The 24,851-nt window shown below is 37.0% G+C and overlaps 1 pseudogene; it reads left to right on the top strand.

Moving 5' to 3' along the window:
* The first annotated feature begins 1,993 nt into the window (after positions 1 to 1,993).
* LOC148584396 (65-kDa microtubule-associated protein 5 pseudogene) lies at positions 1,994 to 16,299 on the top strand (annotated as a pseudogene).
* The last annotated feature ends 8,552 nt before the right edge of the window (positions 16,300 to 24,851 follow it).

Raw genomic sequence — 24,851 nt, 5'->3', positions numbered from 1 at the left:
GCTCCGGCAAGTGGCTTACACGTGCCGGCAAGCCACTATGTCCTTTTCACCTTCCTTCGCCATATCATCCGTCAGTGTTACTAGTCTGAGAGCTTACTGTCTTTTTTGTTTTCCCTATAATTTTCCATTCTTTGCTTTTCTTTTCCAGGCTAGTTGCTTGTTCTGACCTGTTTTATCTCTTTTTTGACAGAGTTCTTCTGTTTTGACCAGTGATGATCTACTTTGGTTTTCTAAGCAGACTTTTGATGATCATGCAGCAAGTCCTTTGTGGTTTTTTTCCATTTTTGAAACTTTGCCATTTTTAACGGCCTTTTTAGGTGGTATCAGTTCGTTCGGTTGTTAACGCACCTTAATTTATTTGAGCATCACAGCTAAATGCAATATAGAGTTACCATCATGGTCTTCGGAGTTGAGAATTTCATCACAATCAGCAGATTCCACTAGCAAAGTTAGAGCATCCAGATGATTATATCGAACACACAATTGCAATACACTGCCTTCATTGAGATTAACTCGAATGGACTCTCACCGAGCAATAATTAACTCTTTTATCATCTCTATTCGTCCTCTCATTGCGGCTAAGTGGAGAGGAATTCTCCCATCTTGATCATGAGCTAAGCAAACATCTGCATTTGCTTGCAACAATGCTTGTACAATCTCAGTGTGGCCTTCAGCAGAAGCCAAGTGAAGAGGTGTTGGTCCGAGCGAGTCCACCTCTTCAGCAAGTTTAGGTTTCTTACAGACAATAACTTTACAAAATTCAAGGTGGGCAAGCAAAGTTGCTATGTGTAAGGGGGTCTCACTTAAAGATGTGAGTGAAACTTTATTAAGGATGAGTGGATCCCTTTGGATCAAGGTGTTCAAGGTGCTTACACACCTATTCAGTGAGGCCTCATAGAGTGCAACCATATTCTCCTCTTCATCATGCCTTCTATTCGTCATAGAGAGTTAACTTACTAGTGAATGTGAATGTGAAAGGTGAAGAACCTCAGCAAGAAAATATAAGCTTACTAGAGCCTGCTGCTTAATTTGCATGTTAATTACTATAAAGGGATTGCCTTTTATAGTAAACCTAAATAGAAAATTGGAAAACGAGAAGAAACTTCAACAGAAACTTGTAATATTATATGATGGCCAAGTCACCGGATGGTGAGTGCACGCAGGGCAGAGTCTTGAAACTTCAACAATATATACATTCTTACGTGTATATATATATAATTAATTAAGAAACAATTACTTACTAATTAAAGTTCATACCGCTGTTGAAAATTATATAATTATGCTTGTTCTACCTTTTCTTAACAATAATAAATTAAAAATTGATGTAGTTAAAAGGAAAGAGTTAGGGATTAGTTAAAGAGTTTAGATGGATTCACAACTAATCCTTGCATACATTAACCACATTTATAAAATCGGTGCATCTAACGGTATACATATTTTCACATTATTATAATTTTTTTAAAAAAAAAGGGAAATTAGATATAAAATCCTTAGGTAAACGCGCTTTTTTTAAAAACTCCCTCGGTTTTTTTTTTTGAAAATTTAGTCCCTGGGCCACTCGAAACTACTAGAAAACTCCATACCGTCAATTTTTGTTAACTTCCGTTACTCTAATCAAAACTCACCGTTTTATCTGATTAAAATACTATTTTTTTTATTAATTTAATTTAAAAAATTCAATCTTTAAAAAAAAAAAAAAAATTGAAGGGTGGCCAGGAGTGGCGGTACTACCCCTGGCCACCCCCTCCCCCCCAACCCCTACCCCTATGGGGTGGCCTGCGGGCCACCCCAAACCACCCATGGGGTGGCTCGCGAACGCTCGTAAGGCTCCTCTCTTCTGCTCTCTCTCTCTGGCTTCTTCTTCTTCTTCTTTCTTCTTCAAGCGCTTGTGAAATGACGAATATGCCCCCCACTCGCACCACTTGCGCCTCTCTTCTTCACGAATTGCAGATAATATGGGATGAAATTGGTGAGAGTGACAGCGAGAGGCAAAATGAAGGAGTTGGTGTTTAAGAGGCAAAATGAACTAGAAGAAATCTACCGAGGGGTTCATATGGATGTAGATAGTGATGTAGCGCGAGAGATTCTCGGGAGCCTCGTAGATTCTGGTAATGTTAATCTGTCTGATCTTCTTTCAAGCATGGATGATCAGATTGCAAAAGCCAAAGAGCAAGCTCTAAGCAGGAAGGATATCTTGGACAAGGTGGAGAAATGGAGATATGCAATTGAGGAGGAGAAGTGGCTTGAAGAATATGAAAGGGATGAAAATCGCTATAGTGCTGGAAGAGGAGAGGAAGCACACAAAAATCAGAAACATGCTGAAAAAGCACGGAACCTGGTCAGCAAAATATCATCTATTTGCGAGAATTTGATTGCAAAAGTAAAAGCTTGGGAGATAGAGAAAGGAATTCCTTTCTTATATGACAAGGTTCCTGTCTTACAAAGCTTGGAAGAATATAGTGTGCTACGACAGGAAAAAGGAAGAGGAAAAGCGAAAATTTCGGGAGCAGAAACGACTGCAAGAACAATTTGCTGCAGAACAAGAAGCCCGCTTCCCCATGCAGGCCACCCCAAACCACCTGGGGGTGGCCGCAAGCCACCCCAGGGGTGGGCGAACCACCCCTGGGGTGGCTTACGGCCACCCCATACGGGGGAGGGGGTGAGTGGGCGGCCAGGGGTGGTGGTGCCACCCTTGGCCACCCTTCAAAATTTTTTTTTTTTTTTTTTTTAAAGATTGAATTTTTTAAATTAAATTAATAAAAAAATAGTATTTTAATCAGATAAAACGGTGAGTTTTGATTAGAGTAACGGAAGTTAACAAAAATTGACGGTAGGGAGTTTTCTAGTAGTTTCGAGTGACCCAGGGACTAAATTTTCAAAAAAAAAAACCCAGGTAGTTTTTTAAAAAAGCGCGTTTACCTAAGGATTTTATATCTAATTTCCCTTAAAAAAATGTTAATATTGACTTTATATACACCATTAGATAGAACAACTTTAAATTCTCGTTATACAAGATAATGACCTTCGCATCTTAAAACATGATTCCCAATCAATTGAACTACCGCTTGGGATAGTGGTCAATGTTGTTGGGTGTGAATGAACTATGGATAAAGATCTCCAACAATTTCAAAAAAAAAAATTGTAGATTCTCCAATTATAAAAATTTTGGTCATTTCTACCTATCGAAACGCTTTGAAAATGTCACATATAAAAAATGTTACAAGTTATTGTGATAGTCAAAAAAACATTTTCCTCCCAAAATGCCTTTTTAAAATTTTTTTTTTTTTTAAAAAAAAAAAAAAAAAACTTTAGTGGAGACATTTATTATTAAGAAAACTAAAAAGCAATTTCTTGTTCAAAACTTTTTTGCAACATAGAGAGTAAGAAACCTAATGAAAATATACTCAATTCTCAACTGTAACATGCCACATTTTTAATATGTGATATTTTCAAAGCGTTTCGATGCTTAAAAATAACATAACACTACAAAAAAAAAGAAGCCATTTTTTGACGTGGCAAACAGTAGTATTTTTTTGCCACGTCAGTAAATGTTGACGTGCCAAAAGTGGCATGTCAACAAATTTTTTGCTGACGTGCCAAAAGTGACATGTCAATATTTACTGACATGTTGAAAACAACACGTCAGTATTTATTGACGTGTCATAATTGACATGTCAATAAATTTGAACCTAATTTAATTTTACATCATTTTAAAATTAATAACTAATTAATTTATTATTTACTGACGTGTCAATATTTGACACATCAGTAAATTCCTGACATGTCGATATAGCACGTCAACAGTTAGTGACGTGTCAAAGTAACACATCACTAACTGTTGGCGTGTCACTTTGACACGTCAGTAACTATAATATATATTTAGATTTTATATATATAAATAATATATAATATATATGATCCCAACATTATCCGGTTTAATATTGTAGAATATGATCGATCCCAATTAACATTCAATAAAATTAATTTTTTACAAAACAAACACCAATACTTTATTACTTTTCTTTTATAACACTGTAATCTATTTCAACATTCAAAAATAAAAAAAAAATAAAAAATTAATTTTCGACGGTTAGCCATGCTTTAATCGGGATACCATATATATATATATATATATATAGCAAAACCATGCAAAAGGATATATATATATATAACATTAATTTAACGTGCAAAAGGATATATATATATATATAACATTAATTTAACGTGCATGGTGATCAAATGAATTCATTTGTTTAACTAGCCTAAAAGCCCTAGCCATCTCTTTTCTCTCTCTAGCCAGCGAAAAGCGAAACGCTTCCGCCACACAGGGGAGGAGGGTTGGCCGTTTAGCTGCCTCCCTCCTCCCCTCGTCCTCATAGCTCCGGTACTAGTTATTTATCCTCAGCCCTAGCCCCGGTGCCTCCTCTCTTCCCCTTCCTTGCCGCTCCTTTTCCCCTCTGTTTTTCTCCGTTTTTACCCTTTCCCTGTCGCTTTTCTTCCCCTGCCTTCATTTTCTGCAGCGGGCTCCTTGGCCTTGTTTTGGCTCTTTGTGGGTTTGGATTTTGTCTGTTGTCGCCGCCGACCTGTGTCGCTGCTTCGCTACCCGCTATTAGGGTTTTCTTTCATGCGTCCCCACCGCGTCGAGCTCCCACGCCCCTTCCGCAACGGTTTTCGGCTTGCACGGGTCCGGCTCCCTTCCAACTACCATCGTCCCACTTTGTGCTTCTTTTCCTTGTTTTGGTGGTTCCTTGTTTTTTTCCCTTTTTTTCTTGTTTGTGGTTGCTTTCAGGTCCTGCTTTGCCAGTCTTCTCTGCGCCTCTTTTCCGCCCACCGTCCATTGTTGGGCCTTTCGACGCGTCCCTGCCGCGATGAGATTCCAACGCCCCTTTGGTTTTCGGTTCTTGGCGTGTGCGTGATTGGAGTGTGTTATTTCTTTTCTTGTTTTATTTCCCTGTTATGTTGCTTTTTAAAGATGTATTTGTGTTTTGGCGTGTGTTTTTTTCCTGTATTGTTTAATTTTCCTGTTTTGTTGGGCTTGTAATAAGGCTCTTTCCTCTCTCACTCGATCTATGTCGCCTTCGGGTTAATTAGTTTTGGTCCAAACCTTTGGGTTGTGGATGTGATCATTATCCTGGCCTTCCGGTCGAGGAGGAAGAGTTTCGACATAAGAGTCTTTCCGCTCTTAGGGTCGAGGAATAATTGCTATCCATGCATTTGGTTGAGTCTGTCTGTCACAGATCTAATATTAAATCTGATTTTAGTCATGGGTTAGCGGATTGGTCTCAAATCTTGTACTAAACATGGTAATCTTGTAGCTTTATGCTATGGTTGCTTCAGAGCTTTGCTCTGTGATGTAAGAGTTTTATGCTCGTGGTATTATTGAATGAAATGTTATGTTTTTCTCAAAAAAAAAATTAACATGCATGGTTCAAATTAACCTAAAGGATATATATATATATAACATGCATTTTTCTTGTTCATTTAATTATGAGATACCAAATTTAATTGGTATCTCATTAATTAAAATTAATTAAAACAATTAAAGTAACATTGGTGATCGATGATATTAAAGTTTTCACACACACACACACACACACACACACACACACACACATATATATATAAACCGTGCACGCTATATATCATTTAGGTTTGAGTCATGCACGTTAAAATGAAATTGTTGTTGGTAAGATTAATTGCACTCTTCAGGTACACCAACCTTATCAACCGTTAATACTATACATTTATTCAAGTTACATTTGTTTACTTTTATTTTGTAATTTTGAATTTTTTTTCCCTTGTCATGTTCTCATCTTAAGTTTACATGTCTATATATGTATGCATGTATATATTAATTTGCAATTTACATGCCATATATGAGTACTTCAAAAAAAGTTGCAGGAACTATAAGCCTACAGCTCAGTTCAAAGTTATTAATTTGTTCCTTGATCATTAATTAGTACATATTTGTATCATTAATTATATTAGTTTGTATAAACCATATAAACATGCATGATATTTATATATATATACCACTAATTATATATATATTCCTGACGTGCCTATGTGGCACGTCAGGAGGGTGCCTTGGGAAGGCCAGCGCCTGCTGGCCGTCCCATCGCACGCACCCACTCCTGATCATGGTATTTTTTTTTTTTTTTTGATTTTCCCTCTCTCCCTTGATTACTCCTCTCTTCTCTCCCGCCAGGCAGCCAAAGTCCCTCAACCGAGTCAGCCCAGCCATTTTTTCTTCTTCATTTTCTTCTCCTCCCTCATCTGAAATCTCCCTCACTCTTCCTTATCTCCTGCTCTCTCTCTCTCAACTCTATCTCTCAGCTAGCAGTACTCTCTCTAGCTAGCTCACTCCCCATCTCCGACGGCCACCTCCACTTCGCCGTTGTCGTCTCCGGTGATTTTTCGGCCGAATCTGCTCCGCCAATCTCCTCCATCTCTCCTGCAGGTATATATATATATATATATATATATATATATATATATATATATATATATATATATATATATATATATATATATATATATAGTTTTATTTTATAACTACAATATTGTTTTATTTTATATATAATATTGTTTTATTGCAGAATATATGCTATATATATACATTGTGTTGTTTTATCAATTTTATGTTTTATTTTGTCATATATTCGCAAGATGTTTCAATAATGCACTGGATTGAGTATTTGTGAGCATCTAATTGAGGTGAATTTTTTTTTCTTTTTTGGAATATCTATTAATTAATTACTTATTGTACGTTGGATATGCACATGCATGCAAAATGATGTTTCTCATGCTAGCCAAGTTTTTGTTTGAAAATATAATTGCATTTTAAATGTGGCTCTGTTTTTTTTTTTTTTTTTTTTGGGGTTTGTTTAAATGAAATGGTTGGCTTATTAGTAAGGAATTTATAAAACATTATGTCAATTTTTATCTATCATTCATTTCAATATCGTTTGACCTTCTAATTAAGTACGTGTAGTGCGTGGTGATATATAATATTTATAGAGATTTAATTTAAGACTTAGTTTAATTAATATTCAAAGTTAATGAGTTTTTTAATATTCTTTTAACCATAAACGTTATGGATTAATTTGTAAGTTATAAATTTAGACAGCGCGAGGATTCAATCCGAATTACATGGATTTAACGGGAGAAAGAGTTGGCAAAAGTGCAAACCTTGTCAAACTTAGAGAGACTTCAAATGAATAAGTAAAAAGTCATGACTTTGTTTTTTAGACTATTTTTTTTTTTCACACTTTTGTTTTGAGTTTTTTTTAACAAATCTAATCATAATTAAACACATAACCTAAAACACTTGCAAAATATATTCAATTCGATTCTTACTTCATTCTATCCCACATATATTATTTTTTCAAACAAAAAAAAAACCATACAAAATGGATTAAAGTTTTGGTTAATTTGAAGAACTTATAAACTTGTTCAAGTTGAAATATAACGCATTAAAATTAATATTACCTAAAAACTAGTTGGAATTTTGTTAAAATTGTGATTAATATGAAAGAAATTAATCTAATGTGTCAATAACCCAAGAAATGTCCGGACCAAAATATATATTACGAAAACATTTACCATATTTGCAAGACACTCAAAATTCTTTTAACCTTTATATATATCATATAAATAATAAATAAATACACCAAACAAAAGAGTTGTATGACCCATGCATGTCATCACCTACTAATTAATGCCAAAGTCTAACGACATTTAAGCTATATTTATTGTATTTAGGGTCCTTATAACGAATCTAGCTCGGTAGATGTATTAGAACAACCTTATAAAATAACCTAGCTAGAATTAATTTGTTTAGGGTCTCCACCAAAGAAAATGCTTAAATTTGGATCAAGTATTTTTTTTATTATTGGTTTTTCTAGATTAATTATAATAGATAAGTGTTATCAATACACCATTTGGTACGGATGAATGTAGATACGCATGAATATGTATATATTTTTGGACATAAACAATTTAAACCTATATGAGAATATATAGGTTTATATTTTTAATTTGGTTCAAATATTTAGGTTTCGGTTTATATATATGCATGTGCTTGAAATTAGGTATACAATTTTTAAGTCTTATATATTTATTCCTTATTTATGTACGTAGATAAAAATGGACAAGAGTTGGATGACAAAGTCTAGGGATACGAGGGAATACAGAGACGGGTGTAGATTATTTGTGGAGTTTGCAGTTAGTAACTGTAGAACCCCTGATGGATTCATCTATTGCCCTTGTAAGGTTTGTCGAAATTGCCCTTGTAAAGTTTGTCGAAATAACCGGTGCCACCCGCCGGGTTTCGTATTTGACCACTTGACAAGGGGAAAAGGAATGATGCCGGAATACACACTTTGGTTCTATCACGGTGAGAAGCATGTACAGAGTCTTGATACCGGGTCTAATTCCAATCGCCCGGCCTCAGATGCGGATGCAAGCGCAAATCAGGGTGGAGACAAGCACGGAATGTTGCGTGATTTATTCAGCATGCACGAAGTAGTCAGAGAAGACAATTGTGAGCCTTAGGCCGTGGTGCAAGGGGGTGAGAAAATTGTGACCGAAGAAGCCGCTGAAGGCGACGCACTAAAGTACTACGGCCTTCTTAAAAAGGCGGAGAAACCACTTCATACTGTGATAAAACATAGCAAACTAAGTGCGACTGTTCACCTGTACAACTTGAAGTGCGTCGGTGGACTTAGTAACTTGATTTTCTCGGCTTTCCTAGAGTTCATCAATCAGTTGCTGCCCAAGAGTAATGAAACTCTGCCAGTTAATACATATGAGGCGAAAAAGCTTTTACGAGACATGGGACTAGGGTATGAGAAGATTCCGGCGTGCCGTAATAACTGTATGCTATTCTGGAAGGGCAATAAAGAGTTTGATTCATGTACCGTATGTGGAAAATCTAAATGGATGGAAGCAATCAATTTAGATAAGGACGGTCAACCCATATCGTCGGGCAAGAAATGTCTGGTGAAGGTGTTGCGGTGGTTTTCACTCATACCACAACTACAAAGGTTGTTTATGTCAGAACATATAGCACGCTTTATGAGGTGGCATGCAGAAAGCTGCACTAAGGACAGCGTATTGAGGCATCCATCCGATGGCGAAGCATGGAAGGCATTCGACAATTTACATCTGGAGTTTTCAGCGGACAGTAGGAATGTAAGGCTCGGACTAACCTCGGATGGATTTAATCCATTTGGAAACATGAGTACATCTCACAGCACTTGGCCTGTAATGGTTGTGCCCTACAACTTGCCTCATTGGATGTGCATGAAACAGACATCTTTTATACTATCATTGATTATCTCGGGCCCAAGTTTACCTGGAATGGATATAGATGTCTACCTTCAACCCTTAATTAAGGAGTTACACGAACTATGAAATGTAGGGGTACGCACATATGACGTTTCAAAGAAAAATAATTTTGTTATGCGAGCGTAGTTGATGTGGACAATTAATGACTTCCCAGCATACGCAGATTTGTCTGGATGGTCTACCAAGGGTGAGAAGGCATGTCCTTGTTGTATAAACTCGACAAGGTCGAAATGGTTAAAACATGGCCATAAATTGTGTTATATAGGGCACAGGCGATACTTGCCCATGGATCATCCGTGGAGGCGGAACAAAAGAACATTTGACAGCAACGTAGAACTAGAATGTGCCCCTGATGTGCCAAGTTGAGATGAAGTCATAAGCCAATTAGAAGGGATGGTGTTTGGGGATGAGAACGCCGGTCAGGCAATGCAGGCTAAGAAAGAAAAAGGAAAGAAGCAGAAGACGAATACTTCTAATGTAGTGTGGAAGAAGAAAAGTATTTTCTTTAGGTTGCCGTATTGGAAAGATAATTTATTGCAGCATAATCTTGATGTTATGCACATACAGAAAAACGTGATGGACAACATACTTGGTACAATACTGGACATTCCAGGAAAAACGAAGGACAACCTCGCCGCCCGCTTAGATTTGCAAGAAATGGGTTTGAGACGTACACTTCATCTATTTGTGGACCCACAGGATGATAAGACCTATATTCAACAAGCTACCTACACAATGTCCAACACTCACAATCACCCCAGCAGCCGCCACCCCCCCCCCAACCCAAACCGGTGACTCTCTCTCCCTCTCCCTCTCCGCTCTATCTCCCTCTCTCAATTTTCTGACTGAAATGTTCACTTCTGGCACTCTGAGGTAGTAATCGTTTTCTGAAGTTTTAATGATTCTTTTGGGCTATTCCTTGTTTTTCCGTTACTTTTTCTATGTGGGTCTATATATTAAAACATTCTCTTTTAAAACTTTTTGTTGAAGAATGCAGCTATTTGGATGGTTAGGATAAATTTGACTAGTTCTTTAGCCCAAAAGATCCCTTTATTAAATTATTTTTTTCAATTTTAATTAAGGGTTTTTTTTAAACAGGTCGGGTCGTGTTACCTGTTTAGCACACAAGTCGTGTCGGGTCGTGTTAGATCGTTTCTACTCGATATGACCTGGTTATGCTAAATGGGTTAAGCAGGTCGTGCTGGGTTACCCGGACATTTTCTGTGTTATAATCGGGTCAGACTCGCTAACCCGTTTAAGTAAACGGGTTATGCTTGTGTCTAGGGTAATCAGGTTGCGGGTCTTAATGGGTCCTAATCGTGTCTACTCGGTTACCCGTTTTGCCAGCCCTAGCTGTAGCATACGTTCATGTACTATTTGCAGAGTACGGCGAACTATTGTCAGTGTATGTCTGGTGGTCCCCATACGTACGTCCTCTACTACAAACAGGAGCGTACATCTGGTAACCCTAGCGTACATCCTTTATGAAAGTCTAAATCCCCAAAATGACCTTCCAACTGTCCCTAGTGACGTAAAACCCAAATTAACCTTCTAAATAAGCTAATTAGGCTTAGTTAACTTATTCGGGTCACTACACAATGCAGCCCATGGAGGTGGTAGACTTCTTTGAAATACAATTGTGCCATATTCACCGGATTGGCAGTCTTCTTACAAGCAATGAAATGTAGCATCTTAGAGAATCTATCAACAACCACAAAGATGGAGTCATTACTTTTTTGGGTCTTTGGTATGCTAAACACGAAGTCCATGCTCACGTTGGTCCATGATCCTTTCGGAATAGGAAGGTGCATATACAACCCGGGGTTAGTAGCCAACCCCTTGGACACTTGACATACATGGTAGCTCTTCACATGCCTGTCCACTTCTTTCCGCATGCTCAGCCAATAGAAATGGTCTGCTACCAGTTATAATGTTTTATCCCGCCTCATGTGACCTTCATTATGGTGCTCATGGATAATCTTCAATCGTAGACTACCTTCGGAAATGCATAGTTGAGTGCCTTTGAATAGGAACCCATTATACAGCCCGAAGTCTCCCCACCATAATACCAAAAAACGGATCAATAGACAAAGAATCTTTTAATAATTCAAAACTTAATACCTCTGAATTCATGGTGGTCAATAGTGATGTTTTTCGGCTAAGGGCGTCGACCACTTTGTTCAATGCTCCCGACTTGTGCTTGATGGAGAAGGAGAATTGTTGTACAAAGGTGGCTCATTTAGCATGCCGAGATGTTAGCATTAGCCCGACTCGTTAGCTCATTCATATACCTTTGTGTGTATAAAAACTTTACTTAATCGTCATAAACTTTCATCATTTTTTAAAGCAATTTTCTAAAGTTTAAAAACTCTCAATTGAGTGTATTATATTTTAAAAAGTTTACAAAGTGACACCTCCCATTATAATTTGGGGTTAAATCAAGTGGAACATGGTTGAAAATACCTTTATACCCTTGTAAAATTTATGTAATTACAAAATTACCTTAATTTTTTAAGAAAAAAAGGGGGGGGGAGGGGGGAAACTTCACTTACCGGCCTCTCTAAATTGTCACAGATTTTGTAATGTCTCTCCTAAAGTTCAAAATCTCTCAATTTAATGTATCAAACTTTTTATGTTTTTCAATGTCCCAAATTCGTTAGGATTTTCATTTAAATCCCAACAAAATTTTCAAAATAACTCTTTTTTTTTTTTTATAGAAAACATATTTAAATTTTTTTGCAAAGATTGAGACATGGGTATTTTTACAAATACCGTTAAATTCGGACCAACGCCTTAATCTTTTCAAAAAATTTTTTTTCGTAAAATAAATGGGAATATCTTGGAAAAATTTAACGGAATGGTGAAATTGCAAACAATTGAAAGATTGATACACAAAATTGAGAGAAATTAAGGGAAAATTACACTTTACCCCCCTTAAAGTTTCATTCGATTTGTACTTTGACCTCCAATGTTCTAAAATTTGCAATGTACCCAAACAAAGTATCAAAAATTTGCAATGTAGCCACTCTGTTAATTATTTCCACCCAATTTGACGGAATATTGCTGATGTACAAGACATTTATTTTAAGAAATTCCAAAAATGCTCTCAATTCAATAAACCAAAATCAAGAAAAAAACAATATTGGGGGTTGGCTACAGCCCCCCCATTGGCCATTTGGGGGTTGGCTACAGCCCCCCCATTGGCCATTTGGGGGTAGCAGAGCCACCCCTTTTGGGCATTTGGAGGTGTCAAAGTGGTGTAGATCGGAGTGCTTGGGACTTCATGAGGAAGACCGAGGTGGATGTAAGTGTGAAGGGACACCAGGGAGTCAAGACAAGGCCATAACGCTTGAAGAAAGGCTATCAAAGCAATTGTAGGGACTGCCGTTCGGTATCCCATTCGAACGGGCCTCATCCGAAAACTCCCCATATTAATTCCCGAGGCTCCCATTTGATGACTGTTTGAAGGCGGTTCGAATGGCCAACATCCAGAGGGTTCTCCATACTAAAACCCAAGACGTCCATTCTCTAACCATTCGAATGTCTATTTTATTTTTCAGTTTTGTACTTAGTTTCTAGTTTTGCTTTAGGACCGTCCAAACGAAGGTTGTTCCGTACGAATGGCTAGCGTAGAAGTCTAAGCCGACTTAATTTCCTTTTACTACTAGGGTTAGGAGTTTAGCGGCTATAAATACATGCTTATAGTCAGTTTGTATCAATAAGAAGCCTTAGAGTTGAAATTCTTCAATTTCCTTCAAACCTGATAACAGCCGAATGTTGTACATTCAAGTCCCTTAACTCGCATATGTTAATTCCTTAGCATTGTTATTTGTTTGATTTTGTGTTGTTTTAGTATTTTTAAGGTTTTTAATAAAGATACAAAAAATTCCATTGATTTTGGGCTTAAACCACCCTTTGAGAAGACCTAGAAGATGTGGTTAAGCCTAACTAGTCATAATAGAGGACCTATATGATGTGGTTAAGTTTAATCAACCCAAGGAAAGGATTAAATCGAAATTTCTCTAATTGGAGTTAAAATTGGATTGGATTCAAATTTAGATTCTGCAGACATCTCAATATTTTGACCATAACGTTTCGTTCAAGTATCAGATTGAGGTGAAAATAGTGGCATTGGAAATCTAACTCAAAATACTACTATCATTGTGAAATAATATTTTTCTAATCCGGACATTTGCTATTCCAAATTCATCCCGCAATATAAGAATGCAAATCTAGACGAATCCTATTCCAATTCGTACTAGGATTGCTTCCTAATTTGACTAGGAAACTGAAGTATGATTTTTTAGGATTCCTAAGGCTTCTCGGGTTTGTTTTACACCCAATAAATAGGCCTCTAAGCCTTGAAGAGAGGTGTGCTTAGTTTTAGACAGAAAATATCTTCTTGGAGAGTTGAAGAGTTGAAGAGAAGATGAACATGGCAAGATGCCATTCTAGCACCACTATGAGTGGCTAAATTCATAAGAGGGTATTGATGTAGCCCTTTCCAAGTAACAATAGTTTAATGGTATTTTTAATTTAGAGATTTTCTATATGCATGATGTTGTATAACTTAAAGATTTGGTTTTAAAGTTTATATTCAATCATTATGAAATTCTTCTCTTGTCTTAGAAAGCTTTTTATCTTCATTGAACTCAATCCTTCATATTTTCTGTGACTATATGAATGATTGTTATACAACCGGTTTTAATTGACACATGATTAAGAGGGTTTGATAGCCATGCCTAGGGAAGACGAATTACTCTACACCCTAGCTTAGTGTAATTTAGGTAGACAATTCGTACAATCCAAAGATGAGTTATGCTTATCCCTTGATTATGTGTAACTGATTAAGCGATTTGATAGGTTAGAGCCTTCTAGGTCACATATTTCCTTAATATACGATTTGAGTAAACACCTCTATTTATAAAGCTTTACATATAATTTGAAATATTTCAAATACAAACATATTCTTTAAATTAGAAGTCACAAATATAATCTAAATCCCTTGATTTAGGAAATACAAAATCAACATTAATTTATCATAAATGATTTATATCCTTAACAGGAAGCTCGGAAAACAGCTACTTGCATCGATGGTAACTATTTGGTCACCTTCTGCCCCCACCATTCTCATAAACACTTATTGATTAGTTATTTTATTTAGTTGGGTTTGCCATTCTAAATAATTATCCAAGTAAGAGTATAGTAGTAGTTTATCTTAATATCAAATAGTTGTAGAAAAACACGAGGAACAAAACAACATGTTGAAACGCAGCAGCAAACAAACAAACAAAGTTAGGGTTGATATTTTCAACTACAATGAAGAAAATACGGAGAAATTAAGAAAATAGGTGAGAATGCAATCGGAGTGAATAAAGGCCTAGAAGTTGGCACTCCCGTGAATCTTTTATGCAAACTTCCAATCCTAAACAATTAAAACATGTTGACAGCCACAAGAGAGTTACCCTCGAAAATGAAATCCTTAAGAGAGAAGAAAGCAAGAGGTGGGGTTAGACAGATAGATGGGCTGCTAGAGCCTCTCCATACAATGACATACGAAGCAGACCAATTACAGGTCAAGGTGGCAACCTACTCCCATCAAATAAACATGGGCTGCTAGAGCCTCTTTCTTACAGCTAGACGGCTTTGATTGATTCTACCTCTCTGTCTCCCATCAACCCTCCCCTCAGATCCTTTCCTTCCAAATCCCATCTCTCTGCCTTATCCCTTCCTCTTACATGGCTTCTATCCGTCATGCCCACGTCATGACCAAAACATCTAAATAGATTCTAAAAAGAGGCTCAAAGAATGCACAAAAAACTAAAATAGACGCAAAATGCTCATTTTCAAAAAGCAATTATGCAGTGTGCTTATTAGTTTCAATAAGACAGTTATTTTAAATAAAACTAACCGCCTAAGACAGAGCCGTTGTGATTAACAAAAATTTAATAACCACCTAAGGCGATTACGGTTGACGGTTTGAGGTAATAACTGCTAATCGCAACCGCATGTACACCTTTATATACATGGTCGTTTTTATTGTTACATCAGATAGTAAGCATTTGGAGGTAAACACTTGAAAGTACATGTTGCATTTTTCTTTTTATGCCACAATCTTTCATGGATTTATGGTTTTTTTTTTTTTTGATACCGTTGTTTTTAATTATTTTTTGGGCCTTAATTCTCCATTAAAAAAAAAGCTTATTTTTTGGTTTCTTTCTATCATTTAAGCTTTGTTTTATGGAAATTATGGCTTAGTTTTTCGAATAGTGTTACTAATTCTACAATTGTCGATCTTCGGTTTTGATGTTTCTCATGAGTTTAACTTGCAAAGTTCTTGCTTTCGGAGTTCAATTTTGATGGGGTTTTGTTGTTTCTGAATTTCATTTATAAAAGGTCTTATTCGTTTTGAGTTTAATTTTGACGGATTTATGTTGTTTCTTGGTTTAGATTTGTTCAGCAATATATGTTGTTGTTCCGGTTCAATCATTACTGAGTGTTAACAAATGCTTGTGTATACATGCGGCATACATGACTCAATGCATTCACATGATTATATGGAACACACAAGTGCAATACTTTGTCTTGTCTCCGTGGAGTTACTTGGAATGACTCACATCAAGCAATTAATAAGCTTTTTATGGAATCTATTCATCTTCTAATTTACGTTAAGTAATGAAGAATTCTCTCATCTTAATAAAAAACTAAGCAAACATCTGTATTTTCTTGCACCAATTCCTTAACTATTTTAATATGGCCCTCAGCAGAAGTCAAGTGCAGAGGAGTTCGTCTCAGCATGTCCACCTCTTCCACAAGGAGCTCTCTATAGTTATAGCACGTGAAGCCAAGGCAACATTGTTAGCCGTTGAAGTTGCTACCTCTCTTTCCTCCCCTCAGATTTTGCTTGAAGGGGATTCTAAGGAAGTGGAAAAACCAGTTAGATGGTAGAGTTCAGATCGATTTGCTTAACTTGTCAACTCGTTTAGGGTCAACCTGAATACAATCCGTTTAAAACATATCAAACTGATGCAGATGGGATGGCGATACTCGTCCTTGGAAGTGCGTTCGAGCGCACGCGTGTCTGATGCTGGAATGTTGTTCCTGGAGGTGCGACTGATCCTCCCCTGTGAAAGTGATCGATCGATCGCTTGCTCGAGCGCACCAAGTCTCTGGTGGTGCAATCGAGCAACCGCGTGCTGCGATCGAGCGCACGCGGGGCATTATGTTAATTTTCAGTGTTTTTTTTTATTATCTTAAATTGACTTTATGTTATTATTTTATTAGGGTTAGGGTTTTGGGAGTCTTTATTTCATTATTTTATCAGGTTTAGGGTTTTGAGGATATTTATGTCATATTTTATTAGGTTTAGGGTTTTAGGCTATATATATATATAGCCTCCATAGGAAATCAGTTGTTATTTATTATTGATTTGTTGAATAAGAATTACTCATAGGTGAGGTTTTTTTCATATTTTTCCTTGAAATCATAGATAGACTCTATATTTTGAGAAGAATTCTCAGATCATTGATAGACTCAAGATTTAAAATTATTTATCCGCTGCTTATTGATGTTCTTTGCTGCAGCCCACTAAGTCACGCTGCATCACAACCTGAATAATTAAATGGGTCAAACATATTAACCCGAACACGACACTCACTACAAGAAATCTACTCATCAGGGCAACTTTTTAGGGGCGACTATGAAGTCGACGCTAATGCTTACCTATTAGCGTCGACTTCTGAAAATCTCCCCTAATAGTTGAGTACTAACGTCCACATTGAAGTGGACGCTAATAGTCGACACAAAAGATCAATATTAGCGTCCACTTTCTAGTGGACGCTAATAAGTTGACGCTAATATACTAGTAGGAATACCAGAGGCAGGAAAACTATTAGGGGCGACAAAAATAACTATTTGCGTCGACTTTGAAAGTGGACGTTGATAATTGAGCATTAGCGTCCACTAGAGTGGACGCTAAAGAGCTAGTACAAAAATGAAAAATCAAAATCAAAATTAAATAAAAGCTCAATAGCGTCCATTCAAAGTAGACGTTGAAAGTATATTATTAGTGTCAACTGTGGAAGTGGACGCTGAAAATTGAGCATTAGCGTCCACTAGAGTGGACACTAAAGAGCTTGTACAAAAATTTTAAAAAATTAAAATAAAAGCTCAATAGCGTCCACTCAAAGTGGACGCTGAAAGTATATTATTAGCGTCCACTTCGAAAGTGGACGCTGAAAATTGAGTATTAGTGTCCACTCTAGTGGACACTAAAGAGCTTGTAAAAAATTAAAAGAAATTAAACTAAAAGCTCAATAGCGTCCACTTTGAAAATTGAGTATTAGCGTCAACTCTAAAGAGCTTGTAAAAAAATAAAATAAAATAAAATAAAAGCTCAATAGCGTCCACTCAAAGTGGACACTGAAAATATATTATTAGCGTCCACTTTTTTACTTCACCCTTTTACTTTTTTTTTCTTGTTATTTTCTTACTAGGAGAGATTAAGTGACTGGATTGTATTTTCCTCAAAGAGTATATGCATCTGACAGACTAGAATTACCTTAGGCTAAGCTCTGTATTTTTGGAGTCATTTTAACAATTTCAAAAGACGAATTTTTGGATATGAATTTGCACATTTTCATAACTGTTGGTAATGACATTCTTGCATTTGAACATTTATCATCTTCCCCATTGAAACCTTTCTCTGTGTTCCTTTATTTGATCAGAAAAACAAAAAGAACATTCATCATCTGCAAATGTAAGAGAAATAGAGTGAATCTTCTATAGCATTCATTCCATTCTTCCAAATATATAGGAAATGTGGTTACACAATACAACCACTACAAAAAAATGGGCATTTTCTGACGTGTGCTACAGTATAAAATTTTTGCCACCTCAGCAATTTACTGACGTTTTATATATAAAACGTCAGGGAAATTTTTTCTGACGTGTGAATAGTAACACGTCAGAAAATTCTGACGTGTTACTATTCACTCGTCGGAAAAAATTGACGTGTAAAATACAACGTCGGGAGGTTTATTCATTTTCTTAAAAATAAAAATTGATAAAATTGCTGACGTGGTGGGACTTACCACGTCAGAAAGTTTTGATGTGGCGTTATGCCACGTCAGAGTTTTTCTGACGTGGCGTTGTACCACGTCAGAATTTTTCTGACGTGGTATATCGCCACGTCATAATTTTTCTGACATGGTATATCGCCACGTCCGAATTTTTCTGACGTGGTGGTATACCACGTCATCCTTTTCTGACGTGGTGATCTGCCACGTCAGCTTTTTCTGACGTGGCACATCCCACGTCAGACTAATTATATATATTTATATATATTGTATATAAAATTATAATTGCTTTTATCATATATTTAAAATTATAATTATAGGTAATATATATATATATATGTCTTCATTATTTGGTGGCCCTGTCCACTTTGATGTTTTCCCTAACATGACTTTGAGTTTAACCGATGTTCATATTCTGAAAGCACTGACGCTGAATATTCTCATATCTGGTTATAATATGGAAGAAGGTAGCCATCCTGTTGCTATCATCTACCGTATTTATTACAAGTTGATGAAAACAAATCTTGATCCACGTGCTGTGATTAAGAATACTGGTGAATCGACTCTGTTGATTCAAAGTTCTACTCAGAATGCTAATATCAAAACTCCAAAAATGATTCGGTGGGCTGAGATTGAACTCCCCAACGAGTGGCTTTTGGAAGGTGTTGCAAAACCTTCTCGAGTAGTTAACGATGCCTCTAATCTTGATTACATCCAACAATACATGGATGGATCTGTTAAAATCAATTTTGCTGATTTGGGATATTCGAACAGAATTGAACGTCCCCTGTTGATTAACGAACGAAGGAATTCTTTTGCGGGTTCAACGACCTTAGAAGGACTCCGTCGTAGAGATAAAGATGTCGACGAATCCCTTAACGATTCTCCTCATCTTCATCCCACAGTTAGTCCTTCCACCACCCCGTCACCTCTGTTGTAAGGAACGGTAGTTCGCCACCCCGTCACTACAGTAGTCGAGGTATTTGTAAGTCCCGCTTGAGCCTGGAGTTGGCGTTAGGGCGTGAAGAAGAGCTGTGGGTTAGGCCAAGGGTATGTGCGAATAGTTCTGGTTTCAGCTTAGGGCTAGGCCAAGGGTATGTGTGGATAGTTTCACCAAAGGGCTAGGCCAAGGGTATGTGCAGATAGTCTAGTATTCTAGGAAGAAGCCTTTATTCAGAGACTGTTTATACAGTGAGTGAGTACCTAGGATGAGATCCTTTAAGACTTCACCCAGTGAGTGATTATGAGTTTAGTTTGTGTGTCATAATGTGGAGATCTACATCTTCTGTTAGCTCTAATTCCAGTTTGCCACAGGACGTGGTTAACTATGAAAATATTTTGGTTGATGGTGATAATGATTTCAGTAAGTGGAACATTCCCAAGCTGGACGCTAAGGATGTCTACAATACTACTTGGTTTCAATCTTCTTTTAAGATTCAATATTCTGTCAAAACTGTTGAACAGACCTTTCCGGTCACGGGTAATAATCAGACTATTACCTTGTTCAGCAAGCGTTTTGTTAACAATGCTCTTGCAAAGAAGTTCAGATTTTTGCATGTTGGTTCTGTCCAAGTTGCAGTCAAATCCTTGACTCGACTCGGTATCAATGCTTCTGTTTTGCTTTGTTTGCGTGATGCTCGTTTTCTTGATTTTAAAACAAGCATTATTGGTTTAATTCAGTCTTCATTATTTGGTGGCCCTGTCCACTTTGATGTTTTCCCTAACATGACTTTGAGTTTAACCGATGTTCATATTCTGAAAGCACTGACGCTGAATATTCTCACATCTGGTTATAATATGGAAGAAGGTAGCCATCCTGTTGCTATCATCTACCGTATTTATTACAAGTTGATGAAAACAAATCTTGATCCACGTGCTGTGATTAAGAATACTGGTGAATCGACTCTGTTGATTCAAAGTTCTACTCAGAATGCTAATATCAAAACTCCAAAAATGATTCGGTGGGCTGAGATTGAACTCCCCAACGAGTGGCTTTTGGAAGGTGTTGCAAAACCTTCTCGAGTAGTTAACGATGCCTCTAATCTTGATTACATCCAACAATACATGGATGGATCTGTTAAAATCAATTTTGCTGATTTGGGATATTCGAACAGAATTGAACGTCCCCTGTTGATTAACGAACGAAGGAATTCTTTTGCGGGTTCAACGACCTCAGAAGGACTCCGTCGTAGAGATAAAGATGTCGACGAATCCCTTAACGATTCTCCTCATCTTCATCCCACAGTTAGTCCTGGTTTGAAACTCAAAGGAATTTCCACTGATTCCCAAGTTTCATCTGCTTTTTATTCTACGAAAAATCATCCACTGACGGATGACGATTGTGGATCTCTTTCTCCCTCTGCTTCTGATTTTGTTGCTCCTATTCCCCCTGATTTTCCTCATCAGTGTAATGTTATCATTGCTCATATCAGAGATTTCTTCTCTGTCATTGATTGGTCTGCTTTGAACAAGGATTTTTCTTCAAAAGAAAATCGTGAGTTGCGGCACGCTTACCGTGCCAAATATTCCCAAAAGGAACGAGATCGTATCAAGGTCCAATGGGCCGAAGCTATGATCGAGTCCCAGACTCACATTTTGTTTTTTGATTTTCTCCAAAAACATTTTCCGGACGAAAATGATTTGAACGTTGTCAAAAAGAAGTTTGTCAGAGAGGATAAATCTGTCATCAGATCTTCCCATCCTCCTACTGAGACCACTCTTCTTGATGTCTACAACATGGTTGTCAAGTGTTCCCCTTCCAAAACTCATGATAAGGACCCTATCACGAACGATAGGAGAATCATCGAGCAATTTGAAAATCCTCTAATTTCTCTCCCAGATTTGTCAAAACTTTCTTATCAAAAGACTTCTCAAGAAAACCTTGAGAAAATTGACAAATTCCTTTCTGAGTTTTCTAATGGTAATGCTAGTTCTCCTGGACAAAAGCCTGCCACCAAAAAGGTTTCTTTTCTCGATTTTAAAAACCTCTCTCAAGAACCAACTGATTCTAACGTCAGAATTCTTGAACAAAACTTTGGTAAGATTGAAATGGAATCTAACTTCCCAAGGATCTTTAACAGATCTGTCAATCCTACGAAAGATTTTGAGCATGCTCTTCTTAATAAAATCAACTATGGATGTATTAGTATTTGTTCTGTTCTAACCAAGCACGAGGAACAAAGCAATACTAAAACATCTCCTGAAAAAACTTTGGAAAAATTTTCAAAACAAAAATCCAAAGGAGTTACAGTCTCGGATTTAAAATATGAGATTCGTAACATCAGGAAAGAAATGGTCGATTTAAAAAAGAATAAGCATCTCCTTATTTCTGAAAAAACCCACTTTGTCAATTTAATCAACAAAGTTGTTCCTCCCAAATGGCATTCTAACGTGCATATCATTGTTTCTCCCGATTTTTCCCTTGACGTTGTTGCTTTGATTGATTCTGGTGCTGATTTGAATTGCATCCAAGAAGGTTTAATTCCCAGCAAATATTTTGAAAAGTCCACAGAACGGTTGCATTCAGCCAGTGGAGAAGAGTTAAACATCAAATATGAATTAAACAATGTTCATGTTTGTCAAAACAATGTTTGTTTTCATATCCCTGCTGTTTTGGTAAAAAACATGACTGATAAAGTCATTCTTGGTTTACCATTTATTGCCATGCTTTACCCCATAACAATTGATGACACAGGTGTCTCAACTGTTAAAATTGGATTCGGAGTTAAATTTCCTTTTGCTACTAAATCAGAAATTGATGACGGTTGTTTAAATTTGGTCTCTGCTAAGCATAAACAAATCAATTTCCTCAAACAAGAATTAAGGTATAAGAAGATTGCTGAACAGCTCTCGGACGAGCTTTTGCAATCAAAAATTTCTGCTTTCAATACCTTGATTGTTGACTCTGTTTGTTCTGATCTTCCTAATGCTTTTTGGCATAGGAAAAAGCATATTGTCTCCTTACCTTATGTTAAAGATTTCTCTGAAAACAAAATCCCAACTAAGGCTAGGCCTATTCAAATGAATGCCGAAACTTTAGAATTTTGTCAAAAAGAAATTGCTGATTTGCTTGCTAAGGGTATTATTCGAAAGAGTAAGTCCCCTTGGTCCTGTGCTGCTTTTTATGTCATGAAAAATGCTGAATTAGAACGAGGTGCTCCACGGTTAGTCATTAACTATAAGCCCCTCAATGATGTTTTAGAGTGGATTAGGTATCCTATCCCCAATAGGAAGGACCTGGTCAGTCGTCTGAACGACGCTGTTGTCTTCTCTAAGTTTGATTTGAAGTCAGGTTTTTGGCAGGTTCAGATTAAGGATAGTGATAGGTACAAAACGGCCTTTACTACCCCTTTTGGTCACTATGAGTGGAATGTTATGCCTTTTGGTTTGAAAAATGCCCCGAGTGAGTTCCAGAATATCATGAACGATATTTTCAACCCATTCAGCCATTTCACCATTGTTTATATTGATGATGTTCTTGTTTTCTCAAAGTCCATCGATGAACACTGGAAACATTTAAAATCGTTTCTAGAAACCATTCGATATAACGGGCTTGTTGTTTCTGCCAAGAAGATCAAACTCTTCCAAGATAAGATCAGATTTCTTGGGTTTGATATTTCTAAGGGTCAGATTCGTCCTATTGACAGGGCAATTCAGTTTGCTGATAAATTTCCTGATGTCATCACTGAGAAATCCCAACTTCAAAGGTTTCTTGGTTCTTTAAATTATATTGCTGATTTCTACAAGGATTTGCGAAAACATTGTAAACCTTTATTTGAAAGGTTGCAAGGCAATCCTCCCCCTTGGACTGATATCCATACTTCTCTTGTCACAGAAATCAAACTCCAAGTCAAGACTCTCCCATGTCTTGGCATTCCTTCTGATAATTCTTTCAAGATTGTTGATACTGACGCTTCCGATATTGGCTTTGGAGGTATCCTGAAACAAGTTGTTTCTTCAGAGTCTAACCCAGAATCTTCTGAACAAATTGTTCGATTCCATTCTGGATCTTGGAATTCTGCGCAGATTAATTATAGTACTATTAAGAAAGAAATACTTTCTGTTGTTTTGTGCATTACCAAATTTCAGTCTGATTTACTCAATCAAAAATTTCTTTTAAGGATTGATTGTAAGTCTGCTAAATATATTTTGAAAAAAGATGTTGAAAATATTGCATCAAAACAGATTTTTGCCAGATGGCAAGCTATTTTAAGTGTTTTTGATTTTGATATTGAATACATCAAAGGCTCAAACAATTCTATACCTGATTTTCTTACCCGTGAATTCTTGCAGTGACACAATGGCCAGCAACAAGGGAAAGGAAAAGGTTAATCCTGTTTTAAAGCCTTACCCTTCCATCCCTCTTGACATGATTCCCCTTGATTTTCTTGGAGAACCTGTAACCCATACCTCAACAGTTTTTGGGAAATCCCCACTTATTGTCCAGTCAGATTCTTCTGCTTTTCATGGTTATATTCCTCCTGCTCCAGATTCCCAGACGGAATCTAGCTCCCAATCTGGTTCTCAGACGGAACCAAATGCTAATCCCATTGTCTTATCTTTCCCATGGATTACTCTTCCATTCTCCCAATACTTGTTTTCTTCTCAGGATCTCTCCAGGACTCCGGGACAGTTAGCTTTCAATTACTTCCCTGCTCATTTTCATTGGATTCCAGAACATCCTATGAAAGATTTATCATTTTTTACTGATATTTTAATCAAAACCAATTCCATCAAGTTTAGGAATATTCCCAAAAAAGACAACCCTCTAACGGCTGTTGGGACTGTTGCCTATATTGTCAAATTTATTTCTGTTGAAGAATGGGGTTCTCACCCATCTCAACTTCTTCCATCTTCTAATTCCCCAGTTTGCTTCTCATATTATGACTATGTCAATGCCTGGTTTCGCTTCATGCTTTACCAGAATCCTGAGTCCAAACACTTTTGGTTCATTACTTTCATTGAAGATTTCAATTGCCTGCTCCCCTCTTGGTTCAAACATTGGTGGGATTATTTTGGCCTAACAATTGATGTTCTTCCTGATCCTCTTGTGTATGCTTTTCACCTATTCTCTTCCCATGTTGGCTGTAAAGGCTTTATTGCCCATTACAACCCTATTTTTTCCCCCATGCTTTATTTTGCCAGAGAATTCAGAATCCCTTGGTTTCTCAAATGGAGATATGCCAGAAATCAAGAGAAAATTGAAAGACGATGGTTTCAATGCAAAACTTGGACAATGTCTCCAAAAATTGGTCCCATTGTTAAAAAAGTTGAGCTTATGACTCGCAGATATGATGCCATTGTGCCATATTCTGCACCTACTCCTCCTCCTGTCCCCAAATATTGTTCTAAAAAGAAGCAGTGGATTCAAACCTATCTCGATTCCATTGGTTCTCTTGACAATGAAGAATAAGTCGGGGTTGA

Source organism: Corylus avellana, chromosome 7 (genome assembly GCF_965113065.1).
Source record: "Corylus avellana chromosome 7, dhCorAvel1.hap1.2, whole genome shotgun sequence".
In the NCBI taxonomy this organism is placed as follows: Eukaryota; Viridiplantae; Streptophyta; class Magnoliopsida; order Fagales; family Betulaceae; genus Corylus; species Corylus avellana.
The sequence above is the reverse complement of the archived record's forward strand: the minus strand, read 5'-3'. Positions and strand labels throughout refer to the sequence as shown.